Raw genomic sequence first — 15,298 nt, forward strand, 5'->3', positions numbered from 1 at the left:
GGGGGTGCCATGCTCACTCAGTTTATTGAGAACAGATCAGAGCAATAGCTCTAGCTTCCGGCACTGTACAGCTCTTCGGGAGCATCCAGTACTATTTTAAATTAAAATTGAATTATAAAATCTACCTAATGGCTTGTCCAGAGTGGGGACCCCACCAAGGAACTGGAGAGAAAGCCATCCTCCTTTCTGTGTCAATCCTATCCTTGCTCTGGAGGGAATCCTGTACAAACACTTCCAGAATCTTTAGAAAAGGACCAAACAAATTCCCTGCATCATCTGGGTTTAGCAGCCCACGATCCTCTTTTCAAAATAGGCTTAGTGTCTCATCCGCTTTTGACACTGTGGGGGGAAAGAACAAGTTTTGCAGTACAGCATCAATCTTTGGGGGCACTGGGGAAGTACTATCTCACTAGGGGACAGACACCTGCCTTTTCTGGGGACTTCCCACCAGAAGCTCCTGGGAAGCTTTGGGTCTTTCCAATAGGCATTATTTGCCACTGATATAGATTGCAACCTGTAGAGAAATTTTAATTCAGGACACAGCTACCCTGGCAAGAGATCCCATCCAAAGACCTTCTAGGTCTGTGTGATCCTGCTGGAATATAAGCACACCTTTAATCCAGGAGACAGAGGCAAGCAGATCTGAGTTCAAAGCCAGCCTGATATAAAGCAAGTTTTAGATAAAGAAAAGCTTAGGTCCAGGTGTGCTGGTACATGCCTTTAATCCCAAACAATGAAGGCAAAGTTAGTTTGTAGAAAGAAGCATCCATGTTTGAAAGTGATGTTTAGTTGAGTAGCAGAAGAAGTGACCAAGCAGAGAAAGATTTGACAGAATAGGATACACCCAACTCTCACAAGAACAGGGAGGAAAGGGAAGCTACTTAAGGAAGACACAGGGAATGAGAGGAGGCAGTTTTAGAAGGAGAATTTTACAGAAAGAGGTTGAATGAGAAAACAAGCTGGACACAGGTGAGGACAGAACAAGCCAGAAAATGAGAAGCCAGAAGTTTAGAAAAGATTGTCGGAGTTAAGAGGCCAAGCAGAGCAATTCAGAGGCTGAGAAAAATATAGATTGAATAAGTCAGTTGGGAGAAGACCGCGAGCCAGAACAGATGAACTGAACCAGCCAGCCCAGAGGTCAGTAAGAACAAGAAAGGCTGAGCCTATTCAGCATTAAGTCTTAGGAGTTGAAAACATTCTAGGCCTAAGTAGAGTGTACGGAGGCTAGAAGCTTCCACAACTAGGCCTAGGTTAGCAGACAGAGGCAATCATCCTCCCAGACAACAAATGAAGCAGGCAAATAAAAGTGCCTTCCCTAGAGAGGTAGTAACTCCAAGTTCAAGGTCATTGTCTATAGTAACTAGTCATCCCTATGTATCAGACAGACTCAGTCCAGCATCCCAACCAGACCCACTAGATTCTCAGCTCAGAGCTTGCCCAGAGCAGACACTGATGAGGAATAGAGGTAAGGCTGACCTGGCCTCAGATTCTCCATGGATGTCCACCTGAGTCAAGGTCCTCTGGGTATTGTTATTCTTGATTGAGATCTAATAGTATGGGGAGAACCACTAGCTAGGCAGGGGACGCTGGAGTGTGACGGTAGAGGAGGCAAGCTGAACACTAAGAAGGCATGGACTGCTTCCTGACTGTGCATACAACGTGACCACTTCCCTCCAGTTCCTGTCAGGGCTTCTCCACCATGACCAAATGTAACCTGAACTCTGTGCCCAAATAAACCTTGTAACAAATATGGGATGCTTTAGAAATTTACCCGTCATCCTTGCTTAGGGGCCATGTTAATCTTCTCTGTACCATCCCACTTCTGGTTTATATGCTGCCAAAGAGAAATGAAGTTGCTTTGGTGAGAGACTTTTTCTTTTAAAATAAAATGTTTATTTTTATTTTTATGTACATTGGTGTTTTGCCTCTTTGTATGTCTGTATGATAATGTCGGATTCCCTGAAACAGGAGTTACCGACAGTTGTGAGCTGCCATGTGGGTGCTGGACATTGAACATGGGTTCTCTGGAAGAGCAGCCCAGATGTTCTTAACTGGTGAGCCATCTCTCCAGCCCTGGGCAGAGCATTTCATCAAAGCTATGGCAAAATTAACTAAGAGGCTGACTGAATTTTAATTTTTCCGTTGTGTTAAGATGGGTGTCTATCACCACATACTGGTGGCACACGACTTTAATCCTAGCGCTTGGGAGGCAGAGGCAAGGAGGGATCTCTGTGAGTTCAAGTCCAGCCTGGTCTAAAGATCAAGTTCTAGGACAGCCAGAAATACTCAAGAGAAAAACCCTGTCTGTAAAAAACAAACAGAACAGAACAGAACAGAACAGAACAGAACAGAACAGAACAAAGCAAACAAAACCAAACAAAAAAATGTGGTTATCTATTTGTGGGGTTTGAAGAAGCATGTCTCCCCACCCCGCATAGGCTCACATATTTAGATGCTTAGCCATCAGGGAGTTGGACTCTTAGAAAGGATTAGAAGGATTAGAATGTGCAACTTTGTTGGAGAAGTGTATCAATGGAGGTGGGCTCACTAGGGGTGGGCTTTGAGGCTTCAAAAGCCCATAATAAGCCCAGGCTTGTTCTTTCTCTGCCTGTGGATCAGGATGTAGCTCTCAACTACTCCATGCTCCCTGCCATGATGATAATGGACCAAGCTTCTGAAACTGTAAGCAAGCCCCCAATCAAATGCTTGCTGTAGTAAGAGTTGCCCTAGTCACGATGTCTCTTCACAGCAATAGAACACTGACTGAGGAACACGTGAATGTCCTGAGGTGTAACAAGGAAACACCCACAGGCGGCTTCCACCTAGCACCCTATCTTCTTGTTCCTGGTCAGCTAGCTAGGACAGGAATCCCGGGTAGGCAAAGACAAACTCTTCAAACACTGCTCCACAGAGAATAGTGGTTCCAAGCCTGCAGGAGAAGCAGCAAGTGCTGCCCTCTAGTGTTAGAGCTCTGTGCAGCCCTTGGGTAACTATATCCTTAATTCTCCAGGCCTTCCCAGAAGTCCAGGTTGCTCAGCCCTTGACAGTAACCGCTATTACAGCCTTAGGATCTGAGTTGTCTGAAATTTGTGGCCCTAAATACTTGACGGCTCTTAGGAACTCTTCAGCGACCAGGGCCTACAGTTCCTCTTGTGGCTTTTTATGGCCTTCTCTGCCACTCTCAAACTGTTCAGCTGTGTCTTACTGCAATGGCCATTTCCACAGTTGCCACCATTCAGGGCTGTTCTGGAGACAGCCACTGCTGTTCTATAGCCAGTGCTGTCTCTGCCTCTGTTGCCATCATCTTCAAGGCCACTCCTCAGGCACCGGTGTTTCTTTCTTTATATTACCAGCTCTGCACACTCTCTTAAAACCAGGCAAGAAAAAGCACACTCAAGGGAACCTTTTATTAAGTCTAAGACTGAAATACCAGAGAGGGAGCACAAGAGGCCATCTCTCCTCAGAGATGCCCAGCAGCATCAATCACAACACCTTGCCCAAGCAAACAGAGGCTTGGCTTTGAACCAATGGCAGAATTGAAATTTTTTTTAATTAATGTTACAACATTTTATTTCTATCTAAATACACGCTTGAAGATTTCAATAGCCAAAGTAGCAGCAAAGCAAACAAATTTGTTTTATTAAGCTATGTCTTCGGTCCTTTTATTACTAGCTTTGTGTATGTTATTAAAAGTGGATATACAAAATTAATAGGAAATAAGAGTTTCATTGTGTTGAAGACATATTAACCAACTTGTTTTTCCTCTGTTGCCTGCAGCGGTAGATAGGATTTGACACACAATTAGCATTACTGAAGAGCAGAAAGTTCCTGTGGGCAGGCTGCAAATGACAGCAAACATAACTTACCTTCTGGGTCACTTGCTTCACTGTTTATAAAGTACCAAGTACGGGGTGTGGGGGGGCTTCATTAACAGTGTTTTTAATTGAAGTTTTAACTTCAAATGTAGGATTATATCTCAAACATTCTAATCCACTTGGCTGACCCTACAACACTAAGCTAAGGGCACCCTGAACAAAACATGACATGGTTAATATATAACAAATATCATCTCCGCTAACTTCCTGTAAGTAAGGTGATAATTAAAAGGTTTAAATTTGGGCTTCAACTGATGCTTGAGAGAATAATGTGGTATCCTAGCAACAGTGATAGTATCCCATTATTACAAATGCTGAATATTCTCATTTATACATGAATTATAATTGCAAAGAAATTATTCTATGGGGACTGGATACCTGGCTCAGTGGTTAAAAGCATCTACTGCTCTTGCAGAGGACCTAGGCTTGGTTCACAGCACCCACACAGCGACTCACGACAACCTGTAATTTCATCTCCAGGGAATCCGATGCCCTCTCTGGCCTTTGCTGGCTCCTGTGTTCACATGCTACACACAAATCTGTGTAGTCATTGTTGTGTGACGCTATTTGTGGGCGTAAGGTTATTGTGTAATTCAAATGCTGATTTCTGTACCCCTCCCCATACCTGTTTGCAATGCTTGTCCTGAGAATCTCCTGTCTCGATGTTGTGTAAACACCGCTCCCCAGCTGTCCCCTGGAATGCCAATAAAGCAGCTTACAGCAGGGGAGAGAATAGGGCTGGACTTTCCACCAGCCAGGAGAGGAGGAGTTGGAGGAGGAAGTAGGGGATTCAGGCAGGGGAGAGGTCTGAGAGACATCAGGAGAAGGAGCTGGAGCAAGACAGGTACAAAGTGCAAGTATTTCTGGTATGTGCGCTGGGAGGAAGCCAAATTAGCTTAGAGGGTTAAGAACACAGCAATAACTACTCAGTTTCTGTGATGGGAAGATTATTAAACAAATACAAAAGAGTCTCCACTATTTGTACGATAGGCTGGTTAAGAAAGAAACTGAGAAACAATCACAGTTTTGTGAAAACAACTGTTAACAACTATTCTTTGAGATATGTAACCAAACATCGACTTGTGCCAGAAAGGGAACCAATGACAAACCAAAGTAAGGATATATCAAAGCCCAACTTGGTGAACTGCTTGGTTTTGTTGGGTAATATGGGTAATGTTGCTTACAGGAACAGAAAGAACTCAAAGACAGCTGTGTCGCTGCAAAGCCCACCCCAGAAAACCCGGAAATCTAGAGCTCACTACACAGGCTGCAGGCAGCTCGATAGGTTGAACGCTGTCTCTTCCAGGCACCTCAGACTGAGCCTCTTTCAGGAATCTCAGCTTGTCTGAGATTGTCTTCCAGCAATCTTTACTGCTTATATGTGTGTGGGGTGGGAGAGGCCTAGTGAATACGCTCAGTTTTAGGAACTTCCTGAAGCCTTAGTTGGTTACTTTCCAAGCTGGTTGAGTTCTCCTGCAGGATGTAGTGTTTTGCCATCATACTGTTTTCCCTCCTTTTAACATCCTGTGTCTTACGGAGCTTCCCTCTAAGATGGAGGGTTTCAATCTCAGAGGAAACTCTTCCACAGGTGGCACACATACACACATAAATAAATAATAATATAATAAAAATAATTCTAGGTACAAAATAGTCTGTACTCTTTTTTAATAGTGTTTTTTGAAATAATATTTCCCCACACAATATATTTTGATCAGTTTCCTGTTCTCCAGCTCCTCCCATCTCCCCCATCTACCATGGGGGACATGCTTGCTTTCTCTATAAAAACAGGCAAACAAACACAATTTAGAAAAAAAAGAAAAGAAAGAGCAAACACAAGAAACAAAGAGAAAGAGATCCATGAAGAGACAAAATCAGAAACCATACTATACCAGCAAAAGGCCAGTAAGACAAAAAATTTCCAAACAAAGCAACATAATTTAAAAACTCTACAGTAACGCCATGGAGTTCATTTTGTCTTGGCCATCAACTGCCGGGCGTGGGGCCTGTCCTTAAGTGTGGTTAATACACCCAGCGAGACTCCACTGCAGAAAACTAATTTTTCCTTTGCAAGCGAATGTCAAGTAGGAATAGCTTCTTGGTGAGGAATGGGAATTCATGTCCATTTCCCCTTGTCAGCACTGAGACCCAGTCTGACCTGAAGCTGTACAGGTCTTGTGCATGCTGCTGCACTCTCTGTGAGTTCACATGTGTGGCAGTCCTGTTGTGTCTGGAAGACACTTTTCTTGTTGTCATCCACCTATCCATCCATCCATCCATCCATCCATCCATCCATCCATCCATCCCCTCTGCCTCTTAAAATCTTTCTGTCTCCTCAGCACAGATCCCTGCACTCTGAGGGGAGGGGTTTGGTGAAGACATCTCATGTAGGACTGAGCATTCTAATGTCTCCATTCTAACATTTTCCAGTTTTAGGCCTCCACATTTGTCCCCATCTACTGCACAAGGAAGCTTCTCTGATGATGGCTGAGTAAGACACTGATCTATGGGGATAGTGGAACGCCCTTACAAATCATTTTATTGCTATGTTCCTTTCGCAGAGCAAAGGTATTTGGTTTTCCCCAGGTCTCCATTGATATGGTTTCCATGGGATCCCTCAGTCGGCCCTTAGTGTTCGCTGTTCCTCCCTGTATTCCCTGCCTTGTCTCCTCTTTCCTCCCACTGCCTGCTCAAGTCTCCCCCATGCCTCTCTGTAACTACATATTACACTTCCCCTTCATTGGAAGAGTCCCTCTTCCCCTAGTCCTTTACTGAATAGCTAACCCCTGTGGTTATGTGGATTGCAGCATGCCTATCAAAGGCTTGAACATTAACATCCATATATGAAAGAATATATACAATATTTGTCTTTTGGGGTCTGGGTTGCCTAGCTCCAAGCATTTATCTGCAATTTTTATAATTTTGTGGGGTTTTTTCACAACCAAATAATATTTAGTTGTGTAACTATCGCGTTTTTATTATCCTCTCATCTGTTGATGGGCATCCAGGCTGTTTCTAATTTCTTGCTATTACAAGTAGACTAGCGATGAACATGAATGAGCAAGTGTCTCTGTAGTAGGACGTGGTATAGCTGAATCTTGAAGTAGCTCTATGCCCAGCTTCCTGGGAACTGCCACACGGATTCCCATAGTGGCTGTACAATTTTGCACTCCCACAAGCAATGAATAAGTGTTCCCTTTTCCCCACATCCTCACCAGCATGAGCTGTCATTTGTTTTATTTATCTTGGCTATTCTGATTGGTGTAAAGTGAAATCTCAGAGTAGCTTTGATTTGCATTTCCCTGATGACAAAGGATGTTGAACCATGGATGTTGGCCATTTGCGATTCATCTTTTGAGAACTTTCTGTTTAGATCTGTTCCCCCATTTTAAATAGGGTTGTTTTCTTCATGTCTAAATTTTTTTAGTTCTCTATATATCTTAATTATTAGCCCTCTATTTGATGTATCATTGGTAAAGACCTTTCCCCTATTCTGTAGACTCTGCTTTGTCCAATTGATGCTGTCCTTTGCTATACAGAAGCTTCTCAGTTTCATGAGGTCCCATTTGTTGATTGTTGATCTTAGTGCCCGTGCTGTTGGTGTCCTTCCTGTTCAGAAAGTCATCTACTGTGCCGGAAAGTCCAAAGCTTTTCCCACTTTTTCTTCTATTAGGTCCAGTGTATCTGGTTTTATATTGAGGTCCTTGATCCATTTGGGGTTTTGTGCAGGGCAATAAGGATGAATCTATTTGCATTCTTCTACATGCAATCATGCAGTTTGACAAGCACCATTTGTTGAAGATGCTGTCTTTTTTCCCCTGTGTATTTCTGGCTTGCCAAAAAAGTCTCCATAGGCGTGCGCGCATATGTGTGAGTCTTCAGTTTGACTCTGTTAATCAACATGTCTGATTTTATGCCAATACCATGATGTTTTTAGTACTATAGCTCTGTAGCACAATTTGAGTTCAGGGATGGTGGTGTATCCTGTTTTGTTTTGTTTTGTTTTAAGTTTCCTATGAAGCTGAAAATTGTTTCATTTCAGTGAAGAATTGTGTTAGGATTTTGATGGGAATTGTAGATTGATTTTAGCAGGATGGGATATCTTCACTATATTAATCCTACTGATTCATGAACATGGGAGATCTTTCCATCTTCTGGTGTATTCTTCAAATTCTTTCTTCAATGTCTTAAATGTTTTATTATATAAGGCTTTCACTTGCTTGATTAGAGTTATCTCAATGAGTTGGGTTTTTTGTTTTTTGTTTTTTTGTTGTTGTTGTTTCTTGATTTGTTTTTTTGTTTTTGTTTTTTTTTTTCTGATGTGAAAGTTACTGTTTCCATGATTTCTTTCTCAGTCATTTGTGTATAGGAAGGCTACTGATTTTTTTTTTTGTGTGTGTGTGTGTATTAATTTGTATCTTACTACTTTGCTGGACATGTTTATCAGCTGTAGAAGTTTCCTGGTAGATATTTTAGGGTCTTTTATGTATAAAATTATATCATCTGCAAATAAAAATACTTTGACTTCTTCCTTTCCTGTTTGTATTCTCTTGATCTCCTTCAGTTGGTCTTATTGCTCTAAGACTTCAAGTACCTATATGAAATAGGTATGAGAGTGGACACCCTTGTCCTGTTCTCAATTTTAGTGGAAGTGCATTGCGTTTCTCCACACTTAGGTTGATGTTGACCATGAACTTGCTGCAAATTGACCATGAGCTTGCTGCAAATTGCAGCAAATTGCCTTTATCATGTTGAGGTATATTCCTTGTATCCCTAGTCTCTCCAGGACTTTTATCATGAGGGGATGCTGGATTTTGTAAAAAGCATTTTCTGTATCTAATGAGATCACGTGCTTTCATCCTTCAGTCTGTTTATATGGTAGATTATATTTATTGATTTATATATGTTGAACCATCCCTGCATCTCTGGGATGAAGCCTACTTGATCGTGGTAAATATCTTTTTATATGTTCTTGGATTTGGTTGGTATTTTGTTGAGCATTTTTGCTATGTTCACAAGAAAAATTTGTCTATAATTTTCTTTGTAGAGTCTTTGTGCGGTTTAGTATAGAGTATTTGTGGCCTCGTATAAAGAGTTAGGCAATGTTCCTTCCATTTCTATTTTGCAGCATAATTTGAAGAATGTTGATGTCAATTCTTCTTTGAAGGTCTGATAGAATTCTTCCCTGAATCTATCTGGCCCTGTTTTTTTGTTTCTGTTTGTTTCGTTTGTTGTTGTTTTGGTTTGGGGGGATTTTTATGTACTACTCTATTTCACTAGGTGATATGGGGTCCTTTAAATTGCTTGTCAGATCTTGATATAACCTTTGTAGGTTATGTATAACAAAAAAACTTATTTGTTTCTTTTAGCTTTTCTAGTTTGATGGAGTACAGATTTTTAAAGTAGGTATGTCCTTACGATTCTTTGTATTTCCTCAATGTTTGTCGTGATGTCCCCATTTTCATCTCTAATTTTATTCATTTAGATCTTTTCATCTTTTAGTCAGTCTGGCTAAGAGTTTATCAATCATATTGATATTCACAAGGAATCAACTTTGTTTCATTGATTCTTTGTATTGTTTTTGTTGTTGTTGTTTCTAGTTTGTTGATTTCAGCCCTGAGTTTGATTATTTCTTGCTATCTACTATTTTCAGATGTTATTTCTTCTGTTTGTTCTGGAGTTTTCAGGTGGTGACACTAACATGAGATCTCTCCTATTTATGTTTGTTTATTGCACTTAGTGCTATGAACTTGCCTCTTAGAACTTTCATTGGGTCCCATGGATTTGATTATGTTCTATTTTCATTTTTATTCAATTCTAGATAGTTTTAAATTTCTTCCTTAATTTGTCTTGACCCATTTTTTCATTCAGTTCAGTTTCCTTGAGTTTGCATACTTCCTTTTGCTGTTGATATTTAGCCCATGATGTTGAGTTGAGATTCAGAGTGTTATTTAAATTTTCAGGTATCTTTTGGGGCTCAGTTTGTTATCAAGTAGGTGGTCAATTTTGGAGAAAGTTCCATGAGTTGCTGAGAAAAAAAAATATATTCTTTCGTATTTGAGTGAAATGTTCTGTATGTATCTACTAGGTCCATTTGATTTATTACGTCATTTAACTCCAGCATTTCTTTGTTTAGTTTTTGTCTGGATGACCTGTCTATTGGCCAGAGTGGAGTATAGAAGTCACACATGATCACTATGTGAGGGCCAATTCATGATTTCTGGCTGTAGTAATGTTTCTTTTATGAACTTGGGTGCCTTTGTGTTTGGTGCATAAATGTTTACAATTACTATCGTCTTCGTGGACTTTTCTATTGATAAGTATATAGTGACCTTCTCTATCTTTTCTGATTAATTTTGGTTTAAAGTTTATTTTGCCAGATATTAAAATGGCTACTCCTGCTTGCTTCTTAGCTCCATTTACTTGAATATCTTCTTCCGTCCTTTGCCCTGAGGTGATGTTTATCCTTAATAGTAAAGTGTGTTTCTTGGGTACAAAGAAAGATGGATCCTGTTTTCTAATCCAATCTGCTAGTCTATATCTTTTTATTGGGGAATTGAGACCATTAATATTGAAAGTTATCAATGAGAAGTATTTATTGATTCTTATTATTTTGTTGTTATAGTATGTGGGTTTGCCCCTTCTTTGAATTTGCTGCTCTGTTATTATTTTTTGTCTTTTCTTAGGTGTGTTTAACCTCTTCCAACTGGTTTTCCTTCTAGTGTCTTCTGTAGGGATGGAGTGGTAGAAAGAAATTGCTTAAATTTGGTTTTATTATATAGTGTTTTTCTTTATCATCTCTTCTGATTAAAAGTTTTGATGAGTACAGTAGTCTGGCATCTGTGGTCCCTTAGAGTCTATAGAACATTTGTCCAGGCCCTTCTGGCTTTTAGCTATTCTAATAGGCCTGCCTTCATATGTTGGTCTTTTAGCCTTGCTGCTTTTAATATTCTTTGTTCGATACATATATTGCCTTTGTTGTTTTATTATATGCCATGGAGGATTTTTCTTTTTCTGGTCTTATTTGGTGTCCTGTATGCTTCTTGTACCCTGATAGGCACCTTCTTCTTTAGGTTGGGGAATTTTATGATTTTCTATAAAATGTTTTCTGTGCTTTTGACCTGGTTTTCTCCTTTTTCCTCGATATCTATTAGTTATAGGTTTGTTTTTCTTTCATGGTGTCTCAGATTTCCTGGATGTTTTGTACTTGAATGTGTTTTTTTGTTTGTTTGTTTGTTTGTTTAAGATTTAACATTTTCTTTGTCTGAGGTAGCTATCTCTTCTACTTTGTCTTTGAAATCTGAAAGTCTTTCAAGTCTTGTATTTGGTAAGTAAGTTTTACCTCTGAGGTTTTTGTTTGACTTCCTAAATTTTTCATTTATGGTTTTATTTCATTTGGGTTTTCTTTAGTGTGTTTTAGTCTATTTCTTTGTTAAATTCTACTTTAATGTTGCGAATTGTTTTCATTACTTCATTCCATTGTGTTTTCACAGACTTCATTAAGGGGTTTATCTGTATCTTCTTTAAGGCTTTGAACATATTAATTGCTGTTTTAAAGTCTTTTTCTTGTGCTTCAGCTATATCGTATATCTCTTAGCCTACTGTAGTAGGGTTCCTGTGTCCTGGTGGAAGCATGTTGTCTTGGCTGTTAATATTTGTGTTTTTGTAGAGGAACCTAACCCAGGTCAACCTAGAAGGGTCCCCTGAAAGTAGGCTGCTACAGGGTTCTGAATGGGGCAGGCAAGATCATAACGGAGGAAAGGAAGGCGAGAGAAAATTGCTGACCGGAGCCCAGCCTAGATGACTCCTGTGGGTCTCAGGTAGAAAGGGTTTCTAGGCCCACAGGAGGAGGAAGGCCAGATCTGCAGCAAGACTCCACCAAGTCTCCAGAGAACAGAGGAAGAATGAGGGGAGAGGTGCCTGCAAGCCTCCTTTTTATTGTTCTGTTTTCTCAAAATAGGGTCTCATGTATCCCAGGCTGGTGTTTTGAACTTTGGGTCATCTACCTCCGGAATTCCAGGTTGCAGGCATGTGCCGCAGTATCCAGCATATACAGTGCTAGGGCTGGAACCAAGGGCTCTGTGCATGCTAGGAAAGCACACTACCCCCTGAGCCACACCAAGGCTATGTGTTCATTTCCAGCACAGCAGGCTTTATGGCCGAAGCCGGTTTAACAGATACTGAGTTCTGAACATGAATCACGAAAGCGCTTCCTAAAAGTGGACAAGCTGACCCTGAAAGGAGGTGACACAGCTCTTTGTTCCCTCTGCATGGGATGCACTCCATAAAGCAACAGCTCCCCCAGGTGTATTTGTTTCTGGATCGTACAGCTTGTGTGTTCTCTTTTTCAAAGACAGCTACCATCTGTTTTAAAGCTTCTTTGAAAACCAGTATAGCAAGCTGAGGGGGCAGAAGTGAGCAGGATTTTAAAAGAAATAGAACGATTCAAAGGCCACGTTCTTAGATAGCCACGGAGAACAGAAATAAAACACTAAATAGTCCCCAAGTAATTGAAAAGTCTGCCATCCGTCCAGATGCTTTTACCAAATGTGGTTTTACCAGGGTTACTTCTGACAAAACAGGTGGAAACCCACTTTCTACTCGTCTTAAACAATATTCAGCAACAAAACTTCTGGTGATCTATATACAACAGGAAACTGTGTCTGACATTATGCACAGACCCCTGCACTGAGCTTCCTTCCGTGGACCTCAACTTTTGATGGCATCCAGGAACCATCTTTGTTGGTGGCCTGTGACCAGTGCCAACTACCACGACCACCTCTTTGAAGTTAATTGCTGCCCCTCTCCCTTGCCCCCATCTTAGTCTCAGTATTGCCAGTCACAGAGATTCTCTGCCTGGCCACCAGGGGGCAGTGTGCGCTCTCTGGCCCAGGTGGAAATGGTTGCAAGGGTAACCATTCAAACTGAAATGGCCTTGGCCGGGGCTGTGCCTTTGGGAGCCAGAAGCAGCAGTTGTGGTGTTCTAAAGGTAGTTTGGCTGGCAGACTGACCCTCTTTAGGCTCAGGGCAGCAAAAAAGAGTCCAACAGATGCTAATTAGAGATCTAAATTGCCCCCATCTCCCATGGTCTTTACTAACAGGAAGATGAACATCAAAAGGAGAGCTTGCAGTAAGACATTAAAGAACTTACCATAAGCACTAATCATGATTGTGCTTTTGACATTGTTTAACTTCTGCCCAATGCCCTAGGAAAAGATGGATTCTCCCTCCTTTATCTGCCTCACTCTGACACTATCATAAGCCTCCCACACCCATTTCCTGCCTCTCTCTGGCCTGGACTGAGTTACTCCCTCGTCAATTAGTCAGTTCTTCCCACCACAGTGAATCCTGCATTTCTTCATGGCTTTTGTGGTGACTGGGAGAAAACATGCCAGTGTGGAGGTCTCCCTGGCTTGTACGTGACATTTCTCTATGTCCTCTCCTGGTCATACCTCTGTGGCAGTGTCCTGGGCTCTTATTACGAGGACAATAATCACCCTGGATTGGCACCCACTTACAGATCCACATTTTATGATGACCTCTTTAAGGACCTTGTTTTCAAATGGTGACATTATGAAGAACTGGGGTCAAGACGCCAATGTGTGAACAAAGATCCTGCTGCCCTTGACAGAGAGCTTCAGCTGGGGACTCTTTCAGCCAATAAAGACTCATAAGTAAGATCATCTACCTAGGAGCTTCCTGGAACCCTCAAGTGTGCCAAAAGCATCTGTGTGTTGAGCCACACTTGTAGGCTGGACACTTCTATGGGGCCGTGTTCAAACCCTGATGAACCTTGCATGAGCTAGCCCATGTCCCATTTTCTGGTATATTTCCTCCTCTCTGATCTCACTGAGCCCAGCTCCACCCTCCTCTATTCCTCCTCCTCCCTTTATGAGTCCCGGAGACCTGGAGTCCGGGATGAACTCAGTTTTCCCAGTCTCAGCCCCACCCCATGCTCTTGCAATATATGTTAGACTGAGCTTGTTCTGAGCCTAAGTGGACGTGAGCTCATGTCCTGTCCACGGCCCCATGCTGCACACCCCGGCCCATGTCCCACCTCCCCTCTTCCCAGCCATAGATGACGGAATGCTCCTCTGTGTTCTCTTGCTTCCATTTTAACATCCACTCTTGCTGTCATTTACTTTTGCTCAGCTTTAACCATCATAAGGGTGTGTCACACTGAGGTCCCTTCTCACTGCTGCTGGCAGCCATTGCTCACTCCGTATGAGGTGTGAGATGCTCCACTGGCTCATGAACTTTCACTAATCCATGTGTTTCCGTGTGCTTTGCAGTTCTTTGATTAGTCAGGTGACACGGCTGTGGACATGTTGGCCCAGCAGAGGCACATCCCCAACAGCTGCTCTAAAGAAGAATCTAGAGTCATAACAAGTGACCACTGGGCACAGAACTCAGGTCTATACAGTTCCTGTGCTGGAGTACCCAGGGGGTCCCCCGACCAGCTCCCAGCAGGGGCACCCTGTGATTGCTAGCACATGGACATTACACCAAGAATCTCTGTTTGCCAATCGATGTCTGTAATATCGCACACCACACACACGCACAGTGGAGGGAGGGAAAAAGAGAATTAGACATGGGAAATGAGGTTTGCACTCTAGGGCAAAGATTTAGTGAGCTGGCAGATGGTCCGTGAGAACAGAGATGGGTAACTCTAAGAAAGGACAATTCTGAGCTTGGGGGGCAGGGAGAACAGTGAGGGATTCTTTTCCGCCCAGTGTGAGTCAAGGTCAGAGATGACGAAAAGGCTGGGACCAGCCTGACCGGAGGACACAGACCCTGCCAGGCACAGAGTAAAACCGGGTGTGCAGTTAGGACAAGGGAGTGGGATTTCAGAGCAAGGGTGGGGAACGGAAGACACAGGTCCCTTCCCTGAGATAGCAGCAGTGGGCCTAACAGCAGCCTTCTCGACAGCAGCCAGCAAGGAATATCTTTAAAACACTGATAGAAAATTGCTGTCAGCAGGAACTCGGCACCAGCTAAACAGTCATTCAAGAATTAGATGAAAATAAAGACGATACATTCATAAGGAGAATAGCCCAGAAACACTTGCCAAGAGAACTACTCAACAGAGGCGTTTTAGCCGGATAATGAGGGAGCACAAAAAAATGTCGAGATAAGTCCCTACATGTAATTAACTACTAAATACAAAAGGCAGTTTGATGGGTTTTTAAGTGAAATCAGAACTTAAGAGAAGAGTAGAAAGAGGCAATGGGCTGAGATGGTGCCGTGCTGGAGTAAAAAGTGGCTCCCCAAAGTGTCTACAGACACCAGTTCCCAGCCGGGGACCTTGTGACTGTCAGCACATGGACAGTACACTAAGCTTCTCATTTTTGCCAACCAAATGTGTATAACGTAAGTCCAATTTTGAATAAAACTCTATTTTCCTAGTGTTTGGGGAGATAGAACAT

General features: G+C 42.1%; 1 non-coding gene across 1 annotated transcript; it reads right to left on the reverse strand.

The window, feature by feature from the left end:
- Window positions 1-1,743: 1,743 nt before the first annotated feature.
- Window positions 1,744-1,848, reverse strand: LOC132651245 (U6 spliceosomal RNA). Its single transcript, XR_009589039.1, has one exon. It is a non-coding gene; the product is annotated as a U6 spliceosomal RNA (small nuclear RNA).
- Window positions 1,849-15,298: the final 13,450 nt, after the last annotated feature.

This window comes from Meriones unguiculatus, chromosome 1, assembly GCF_030254825.1.
Source record: "Meriones unguiculatus strain TT.TT164.6M chromosome 1, Bangor_MerUng_6.1, whole genome shotgun sequence".
NCBI lineage: Eukaryota > Metazoa > Chordata > Mammalia > Rodentia > Muridae > Meriones > Meriones unguiculatus.